The sequence below is a fragment of the Coregonus clupeaformis genome, chromosome 6, assembly GCF_020615455.1.
Source record: "Coregonus clupeaformis isolate EN_2021a chromosome 6, ASM2061545v1, whole genome shotgun sequence".
Taxonomy (NCBI): Eukaryota; Metazoa; Chordata; class Actinopteri; order Salmoniformes; family Salmonidae; genus Coregonus; species Coregonus clupeaformis.
This window is the reverse complement of record NC_059197.1, coordinates 37,990,706-38,001,849: the sequence shown is the minus strand read 5'-3', so window position 1 is coordinate 38,001,849 and position 11,144 is coordinate 37,990,706.

Below are 11,144 nucleotides of genomic sequence, written 5' to 3'. Positions count from 1 at the left end.
ATGCTTTCGACAGTGTGAGGGTATCTATCTTTTTTTTGCAATATCTATCATAGAAGACATTGAGAGGCAGATGTTGTGTTCTCGCTGGCCTGTGTTGATGCTACTTTATCCCCAGGGAAAATACTGTTGTTTCAGGGCCTCTGTTAAGGCACGGACACACCGGTAGAGTTTGTCGGTTGAGAGTACTTAGCACCTCTGAATAGAGTGCCGACAGTAATTTGCTAACCGAGTGCAAACCAATTCTACCTGTAGAATCGTGCAAAAAGGTCGGCAGTCAGACGTTCACCAGTGCCAAGCGAACAGCAGACGAACGGCAAATGAATGGCAGATCAACGTTCGTTGCGGTGTGTGTGGTCGTTTAGACTCCCCACACCCACAATTTCTGGCCGTGTGTACTTACAGCACCCCCAGATCCCTGGCCAGCTTAACAGGCTGGTTCAACACTCTTTTCAACCACTTCAGTGGGGACAAAATCCCCATTCAGATTGGAGGGTGTAGAGTGAACGAGGTGGTAAAACATAACATTTAATAAAGAGAAGAATAGCAGAACCCACTCCTCTGGTTCGCCTTGTTGAGCCCCTGTATAGAGCTTAGAGTAGGTCCTCAATTTAGACAGCTTTGCATAGGGTACTAGAGACCACATCAGCTTCAGAAACAGATGTCTCCTTATTGTTGTGAAGAGAGGAGGGCATATTAAAGTTAAAACCCAGGCAAACAATTAAATTGACAGCCATTGTTGACTGTAAGATCCAGTCGATTCATTGTGACTGAATTGGAGACAGGCCTCTGGTGGGCATAAGGAGATGATGCCAAGAAGAATGTGAGGCAGGAGCGCCCCATACTGTCTGGTACATAGCGGAGGAGGGCAATTAGACTACTGCTCAGTAATCAGTGTCTTGTAAAGGGTCCACACACACACACACACACACACACACACACACACACACACACACACACACACACACACACACACACACACACACACACACACACACACACACATACACACACACACACACACACACACACAAACACACACACACACACACACACACACAGTCACTAATTGGAGACATAATTGTTAAGGGCACAACAGGGGTGCATGGGGTCTGGCGCCCTAAAACTGGGTCACGGCTGAAAGCCAAGAGAAAATACAAGGATGATGATGCAATCTGCATGCATACTAATGAGGGAAGCAGTCTCTACCACTCTGGGTGGGGGTGGGTCATCTAATGAGGAGTGTAGGTGATATGTAAATCTCTTGGTCAAAAAGGACTGATAATAAAGAAAGGGCAGTCCAGTTGATCAGATTGGAGGGTGTACACGGTATGTAGGGAGGATGGTGAATTGATGTTGAATTGTGTACACAGGAGGGAGTTAACATTGTGTTATATCTCCCTGTTTGTGCGTGTGTGTGTTTGTGTGTGTCTGTGTATGTTAGCAAACGCTTGTTCCATTCACACACAGCTGGGCAGAGAGACTCCTGCTAAACCTGCCTTTGTGTTTCTGTCAATAATTCTGTTTGCAATCTCATTATCCCCAGGCTTTAGCTTCTGTGAGCTCTCCTCTCCTCTCTCCCCTTCTCTCTCTCCTCTTCTCCAATCTTCTCCTCTTCCCCCTCCTCCTCTTCTACCCCTCCCCTCCGCCACGGCCCAGCACCTGATGTATAGCTCCTCTGGCGCTCATGGATCAACTCCACAGCAGTTACCAACATGTTTTATTTTCTTGTGGCCACCCTTCATCTCTTCCTTCACCTCTCCAGTTTTACAGCGCTAAAGCAAACATTTACACAGAGGAGGCAGGGAGGAGGCAGGGAGGGAAGGTGTGTAAGAGGCCCCGAGTCTGAGCTGCCAATCTGGGGCATCCCCTTGACCTGCCCCCCTGTCCTTCTCCTCTTCCAGGATTTGGGAGCACCAGGAATTCCTGTCTGTCGACAACATGGTCCACTCTTTGGATACGGGACCTTCAAGGCACAATCTGGGATATTTCCTGTTGTACAATGGTCACTTAAGCCTGGATGTGTAATACAAATTCTGGATTGTGAATTAACTTCCAGAGCGCCGTCCATGTCAAGTTCAGTTTGTTTTCAGCAGGGTCTGCTTGCCTTGCGGCAAACCCATTCTGACACTTCATGCATCAAAAACGTATAACAGTTTAATCTAATATGTGTGCGGAGGTTAAATTTAGCGGAGAGAGAAGCTATTAACGCAAAGAGAAAGGAGGTCCTTATTCTCACACATTTGCGTCAAAAGCCAGGCAGGTGGAGAAACTGACGTGAAAGTGCGTGATGAAAAGAAAAAGGGATGGTGTTAAACAATAATAATGAAGAGTAAGGGATTCTTTCCTCACACTTTCAAATGGGGCCTTCGCCCTCTTTTATTCCCTCCGTCTCTACTGGCTCAGACTGTGACCCGAGGAGTGATGTTCTCAACCTCTCCTCCAGGAGATCATGAGATGCTGGGGCGGGCAAGCCAGCCATGACCAGAGGGAAGAGAGTGATGGAGAGGGAGACCTAATGGAGGACAGACCGTGACAGTATGGACCCTGACACAGGTCATGAGAGAGGGAGACAGCTGGGAGTGGGGGCTGAGAAATAGCCACTGGGGACACTGAAATGTGGCAGTGAAAATGAAATACTGTGTGTCTAATATATATTATTAAACATAAGAATAAATGTTTGTGGTAATCAAAAATCTTGGTACAAGATCATTCCCATGTAAACATAACAGTATACAATCCATGCAATACTGGCTACTAAATAATGGGGCCTTGAAGAGAAAACCGTTCCTATTAAATCCTGCTGGACCTCTAGTTGTGTCTTGTATTTTGAAACTTGTCTATTTGTTTTTGGCTTAAGGTGGAATTCCAGGATTTTACAGTAGTCTTGAGATCGTTAACACATTGGGTAGAGAAAGAAGTGGGAGGGTTACAACACATTGTAATCTAGACTTTGCAATGACAAGCAGCTCAAGCGCCATTAACATGGAGCAGACTGCTCTCTGCTGGCCAGAAGGAAACATGTAGCCTTCTTTAAACTTAAAAGGAACACAGCTGCAGCTGCAATTTTAGCATGTAAATCTTGGTGGGGCAAACTCAAATTTTTTTTTTTAAATGCATGCCAGCAAAGCCACTACACAACACTAAACAATACGTTAATTACACTATAACGGTGACAAACGGTGCCCACAAACTGTTAGGGCCTACATAAAGCTGTCCCAACAGCAGAGCTTTCTTTTCAGCACCATGGAGTGAATCCTTACCACTGCTATACCTGGCTATCAGCGGAGCCTTGTCAGTTCATCCAGCCTCATTTACTGCCTTAAAAAAAAAACATAGCTGATATGGGTGACTTGCTTAAACAAATGTAGTTTCTACTGATAATTGAGATGTACAAACTATGGCATAAGGGGATGATGAGCGGATAAGAGGCAATCCGTAATTTCGATTAAGACATTAATGAGCGAGCTAGGATGAACGTAGTCAATATAAATATTTGTTCAGCACTTTTGAAATGTACAGCGACAGAATGCAGAACATGGGCCGTTCTTACGGTATTCTACCTGTACACCAAGTCAGAACCGTAGGATAAATAACGGGGGCATATAAGCAGACAATGAAAGCTCTTAGAATATTCAATGATTACATTTCTCTAAAACAGGCTATAGGTTACATGTGCACCACCAAGTCAGAACAGTAGGCTAAGTTATGAGGGGGAAAGGGACCAAATTATTAAGGTGAGGCACATGGGCTACTAACAGCTTACCACACAACATACACTTAGGATTACTTTCTTAGCTACAGTATACATATCTCCCTGGCATATTACATAATTTATGCAGCAGCATACAATACATTTTTGGACTCACTTTGTTGTGCTGTGCTCACTTGAACAGGAAGGTGGCACGGCGGTCCTTGTGTGCAAATTTTGTCTTCAAACATTGTCATCAAAGTCTGGCAGTGTCTGGATTTATGGTGCTTTAAAGACAACTGGGAACTCGGAAAAAACAAGGTCAAATCATGATATCAGTGATCTTCAGGTCGGAGCTCTAGAAGAAGGACCGAGTTCCTGACTTGGAATTCCGAGTTGGATGACTGTTCAAAATGTATTTTCCCAGTCGGAGCTAGTTTTTTCCAGAGTCTTGAACTCACTGAAGTCTGAGATTTCCCAGTTCCAAGTTTCCAGTTGTTTTGAACGCGGCAGAAGTCCTGCTGGATTGACAGCATGGCCAATGTATTCAACCTTTTCTGACCCATGGTGCTGAATGTTTATCTTTTAAGCTTGGAAAAGAGACCCTTAAACTCAGACTTGGACCACACACCCACTCCACTGAATAGCAGGCTAGTGATTGCTTTGCAATGCTTGCAGTTAGCCACTGATTCCTTCCAAACCACTCATTGTTGAATTTGCAATTTCCAACTTGTTGTGTAATGTTTATGTCCAATGGCCGATGAGCAGCGATACCTTTTATCTATAATTTCTCTTCATATGACAAGGATTGAAAAGGATTTGCCAGTAGATTGTCGATGTGATTCGTGATGATGACTGCTTGTCTAGCTTGCTAGCTAAGATTTAGAAAGTATGATGTTGACATGATCAGTCCAATCAAAGCGTGATCTGACGTCAATTTATCTGTGGCCAATGACCTTAAGCCTTCTTGGATGGGCACTTCTAATGTAACTCTATGGCAGCGGGCCTCCCGAGTGGCGCAGCGGTCTAAGGCACTGCATCGCAGTGCTTGAGGTGTTTGAGGTTTGATCCCAGGCTGTGTCATAGCTGGCCGTGACCGCGAGACCCATGAGGCGGCACACAATTGGCCCAGCGTCGTCTGGGTTAGGGGAGGGTTTGGCCGGCCAGGACTTCCTTGTCCCATCGCACTCTAGCGACTCCTTGTGGCGGGCCGGGCGCCTGCAAGCTGACTTCGGTCACCAGCTGGACGGTGTTTCCTCCGACACATTGGTGCGGCTGGCTTCCGGGTTAAGCAAGTAGTGCGGCTTGGCAGGGTCGTGTTTCGGAGGACGCATGGCTCTCGACCTCTGCCTCTCCCGAGTCCGTAGGGGAGTTGCAGCGATGGGACAAGACTGTAACTACCAATTGAATATCGTATAATAAATACAAAAACTCTATGGCAGCACCCAAGGGGCTTGAATTTTGAGCTCTCCCCATTGATTTTGCGGTGACATAGTGTCCCCATGAGTGACAGAACACTGAGCCAATCATGGCACAACTAGAGAAAATTACCAACCCCTACGCTCCGTATTTTCCGCTGGCTGCCCCACCACCACAGAAAGCACTGAGCTAGGCTGAAACACCTGCATTTTGGAGCTGCCTTACTCAAGAAAGCAAAAAAGAGACAATGTTTGAATGCGGCTTTTATTAACTCAATGATTTTTTTACATTGTTTGCAAACTGATATGTGACACGTATTAATGCCAAAATAACATGCAAAACAGGCAACTCAATTATTTATTTATTTTACTAAACAGGTGGGGCTTTGCCCTGAATGACAGGTTGCCACTGCACAGTTGAAACTTTGAGTCAATGCTGCTCTTTGGAAAGAGACTGGGTCTTCTCTGAATTAAAAACTGCAATGCACTCTCCATTTATTGAAGAGTATTAAAATGTCTTAATTTAGCATTTTCAGGATACACTTTCAAAACAATTTGTTTTGGGCGTGGGGCACATTAGCGTGTGATAATGGTGTTTTTATCATCAGTTCTAAACTATTCTTTCTTATCAGATAAACACATCAGATATATCCATCACATTAAACAGGGACGCACTTACACACCTATTCAACACAATGCCACAGGGAAGGATGGAGCAGAGTAGTGATGGGGGAAGAAAATCGATACAGTTACATATCAAGATGTTATTTTTGACGATATATATCATATCGAATCGTTTTGACAATATCGCAATATCATTTTTGCCCTAGTTGGCTGTACCTGCACCAAAACTCCAGTATTTTTTCTACATAGCTTGTTCTCCATCTTCTTTTTAAATAGGGAGCAAATTTGTTTTCTTTTATTTCCATGACTGATCAAAACTTGTTTTCTCATGGCTCTCTCTTGTCCCTTTGCAGTAGACATACGGTGAGCAATATGTTTGGAACATCGAATCACAATTCAATCACAGTATCGAATCGCAATACATATAAAACTATGAGAATCGCAATACATATCTTATCGGCACCAAAGTATGCTGATAATATCGTATCGTGAGGTCCCTGGCAATTCCCAGCCCTAGAGCAGAGTGGTGTCAGTTTTCACACACATAATAAGAGTCCCACCTGCGGCCATTTCAAACACACTCCCTACAAAAGGCAGACACACATACTTCCTGAGGCTGACTCTTTCATGGTGCTGGCCACAACCAAATCAAACACAGCCGTTTCTCTCATTCTCAGACTGGGATTGGAACAATCACCCAGCCGCCCGAGCCCAATCCCACCACAAAGGGTTCTGGGAAAGCAAATTCGGAGCGAGACATAGAACTTCAGGGGACACAATGCATCAGAGGATCGCCTTCATGTGACACCTGTTAACGAGCTCCCAGAAACCTTTGTGTCTGTTCCCTCGGTGCGGGACAAGACAAGGAGTGGAGGGATAGGAAGGGAGGACAAAGACAAAGCACTTTGCTGCTTTTGTTGAGGAGCGGGTGGCCCTGTTTGCTTTAGATGTGTTCTCCCGGTTGCCCCAGCGGCTATGCATTGTGAGTATGCGGCTGTGTATTGTGAGGACATATTGGTTTATTGGTTGTGTATTTTGGGGACGCCCATGGTCATTGTCTGCTGACACGGAAGGCTTAGTGAGGGGTACACACCACACCGATAGATGCGTGTGGGAGTCTGATTGGACTGATGCCAGTGGGGGCGGCTCTCTTTAAGAATGACACCTGCAATGCCATCACCCACACCCCCCACCAAAACACACATACACACCTAACACCAGGTACAAATACATACACGCCTAACTAACACCCCAAGCTCTTTCAAAGGGCAATCTCTGACATGGCAAATGAGAGCCTTACCCTCTTTCCACCAGGTAAATAAGGTACCTTTCATCCCCTCTATTGTCATTGATCGAGAAGAATAAAGACAAGGTTCACTTTTATATGTAACACATAACACCCCCATTAGAAAAGGGCAAGCAAAATGATTCAGTCTTATTGCACTAGGACAAGTGTGGGAAATAATTTTGGCTCGAGGGCCACATTGGGATGTCAAAATTCAGCGGTAGGCCGCACAGATTTGTTTGTCAAAAGCCATTTGCAGGCCAAAAAAAGGCAGTTATTTGAAAGTATTCAGACCCCTTGACTTTTTCCACATTTGGTTATGTTACAGCCTTATTCTAAAATTGATTAAATAAAAATGTTCCTCATCAATCTACACACAATACCCCATAATGACAAAGCAAAAACAGGTTTTTAGAAATGTTTGCAAATTTCTACAAATAAAAATGTGAAATATCACATTTACATAAGTATTCAGATCCTTTACTCAGTACTTTGTTGAAGCACCTTTGGCATCGATTACAGCCTCGAGTCTTCTTCGGTATGACGCTACAAGCTTAGCAAACCTGTATTTGGGTATCTCCCTTTCTTCTCTGCAGACCCTTCCAAGCTCTGTCAGGTTGGATGGGAAGCGTTGCTGCACAGCTAATTTCAGGTCTCTCCAGAGATGTTCGATCGGGTTCAAGTCTGGGCTCTGGCTGGGCCACTCGAGAACATTCAGAGACTTGTCCCGAAGCTGTGGGCTTAGGGTCGTTGTCCTGTTGGAAGGTGAACCATCGCCCCAGTCTGAGGTCCTGAGCGCTCTGGAGCAGGTTTTCATCAAGGATCTCTCTGTACTTTGCTCCGTTCATCTTTCCCTCGATCCTGACTAGTCTCCCAGTCCCTGCTGCTGAAAAACATCCCCACAGCATGATGCTGCCACCACCATGCGTCACCGTAGGGATGGTACCAAGTTTCCTCCAGATGTGACGCTTGGCATTCAGGACAAAGAGTTCAATCTCGGTTTCATCAGACCTGAGAATCATCGTCTGAGAGTCCTTTAGGTGCCAGCATTTTTTGGTACCCTTCCCCAGATCTGTGCCTCGACAATTCCTTCAACCTCATGGCTTGGTTTTTGCTCTGACATGCACTGTCAACTGTGGGACCTTATATAGACAGGTATGTGCCTTTCCAAATCATGTCCAATCAATTGAATTTACCACAGGTGGACTCCAATCAAGCTGTAGAAACATCTCAAGGATGATCAATGGAAACAGGATGCACCTGAGCTCAATTTTGAGTCTTATAGAAAAGGGTCTGAATACTTACCTAAATAAGGAATTTCTGTTTTAAATCTTTAATACATTTGCAAACATATCTAAAAACCTGTTTTCGCTTTGGGTGTTAGTTGTTTCCAATGTTATTCCACGCTTAAGAGTACCTGTAATTATGCCAGCTAGCTACCTACCATTCAGCTGTTTTTCTAACCTCATTATCTGAAGCGTTAATGTTAGGTAGTTAGCAGCTACTGTACTCTAAATGTAGCTACCTGGATGGCTAACTAAACAATAGCTGGAACGACTTAGCGTTAATATTTGGAGACGCTTTCTCTCCGTTGGGACAGACGCGAACTGGCTGAATCGATTCAGTGGCTAGCTTTGCACTTAACTGGCTAACAGTAGCTACTAAGGGTAAGCTATAACCTACATGTATTTTTGTTTTGTTTTTACATACTGGTAACCAGAGTCGTTCAAGGGAATTCGGGACATGGGTGACTAGCTAATGTTAGCTTGGCTCTCTGTGTGTTCGTGCCGTGGGAGGAGGGGTTCGTTCGTTGGCAGAGAGCAATGGCTAGCTAGTATGCTAACTATTCTAGCTAACTAACTGGTTGAATAAGTTGACAACGTACTCACTCAAACTGTCAAAACTACCCCAAAACCTTACACAACGTTAGACACGGACACGAATGATCTGCTTGGCGTGTTAACACACTGGTGGTTTGTTGTAACCGAGTATTGGTGCTAAACCGTGTTATTGGAGGCTGGCATGCTAGTTGGCTTTGGTGTCATATGATTCGGTGTACCAAGGTAGCTAGCTGAATAAACTAAGTTAGAGTCTATTCCTAGAAACATTGAACCGCTGTAGTTTACAACAATTATAATTTCTAAAGTGGAAGTTGGGAGAGTTATATTTGAGTGTTTCAGTGAAACGCTTTCCCAGATGTTTAGTTCATTTCATTCCGATCTCCTTTGCATTATTGTAGCCTTTCTCTGTTGCCTGTCAACTATGTGTCTGTCTATCCCTGTTCTCTCCTCTCTGCACAGGCCATACAAACGCTTCACACCACGTGGCTGTTGCCTCTCTAACCTGGTGGTCCCTGCGTGCACGACCCACGTGGAGTTCCAGGTCTCCGGCAGCCTCTGGAACTGCCGTTCTGCGGCCAACAAGGTTCATCTCAGCCTATGCTACCCTCCAGTCCCTTGGCGCTGACGGAAACATGGATTACCACAGAAAACACTGCTACTCCTACTGCTCTCTCCTCGTCTGACCATGTGTTCTCGCATACCCCGAGAGCATCTGGTCAGCGCGGCGGTGGCACAGGAATCCTCATCTCTCCAAAGTGGACATTCTCTCTTTTTTCTCTGACCCATCTGTCTATCTCCTCATTTGAATTCCATGCTGTCACAGTCACTAGCCCATTCAAGCTTAACATCCTTGTCATTTATCGCCCTCCAGGTTCCCTTGGAGAGTTCATCAATGAGCTTGATGCCTTGATAAGTTCCTTTCCTGAGGATGGCTCACCCCTCACAGTTCTGGGTGACTTTAACCTCCCCTACATCTGCCTTTGACTCATTTCTCTCTGCCTCCTTCTTTCCACTCCTTTCCTCTTTTGACCTCACCCTCTCACCGTCCCCACCTACTCACAAGGCAGGCAATACGCTTGACCTCATCTTTACTAGATGCTGTTCTTCTACTAATCTCACTGCAACTCCCCTCCAAGTCTCCAACCACTACTTTGTATCCTTTTCTCTCTCGCTCTCCTCCAACACTACTCAATCTGCCCCTACTCAGATGGTAATGTAGCGTCGCAACCTTCGCTCTCTCTCTCCCGCTACTCTCTCCTCTTCCATCCTATCATCTCTTCCCTCTGCTAAATCCTTCTCCCTCCGATCTCCTGATTCTGCCTCCTCAACCCTCCTCTCCTCCCTTTCTGCATCTTTTGACTCTCTATGTCACCTATCCTCCCGGCCGGCTCGGTCCTCCCCTCCTGCTCCGTGGCTTGACGACTCATTGCGAGCTCACAGAAGAGGGCTCCGGGCAGCCGAGCGGAAATGGAGGAAAACTAGACTCCCTGCGGACCTGTCATCGTTTCACTCCCTCCTCTCTACATTCTCTTCCTCTAACCCTAGGAAGCTCTTTGCCACCTTCTCCTCCCTGCTGAATCCTCCTCCTCCTCCCCCTCCCTCCTCCCTCTCTGTGGATGATTTCGTCAACCATTTTGAAATGAAGGTTGACGACATCCGATCCTCATTTATTAAGTCAAATGACACCGCTGGTCCTGCTCACACTGCCCTACCCTATGCTTTGATTTCTTTCTCCGCTCTCTCTCCAGATGAAATCTTGCGACTTGTGACGGCCGGCCGCCCAACAACCTGCCCGCTTGACCCTATCCCCTCCTCTCTTCTTCAGACCATTTCCGGAGACCTTCTCCCTTACCTCACTTTGCTCATCAACTCATCCTTGACCGCTGGCCATGTCCCTTCCATCTTCAAGAGAGCGAGAGTTGCACCCCTCCTCAAAAAACCTACACTCGATCCCTCCGATGTCAACAACTACAGACCAGTATCCCTTCTTTCTTTTCTCTCCAAAACTCTTGAGCGTGCCGTCTCTAGCCAACTCTCCTGCTATCTCTCTCAGAATGACCTTCTTGATCCAAACCAGTCAGGTTTCAAGACTGGTCATTCAACTGAGACTGCTCTTCTCTGTGTCACGGAGGCTCTTTGCACTGCTAAAGCTAACTCTCTCTCCTCTGCTCTTAACCGTCTAGACCTATCCGCTGCCTTTGATACTGTGAACCATCAGATCCTCCTCTCCACCCTCTCCGAGTTGGGCATCTCCGGCGCTGCTCACTCTTGGATTGCGTCCTACCTGA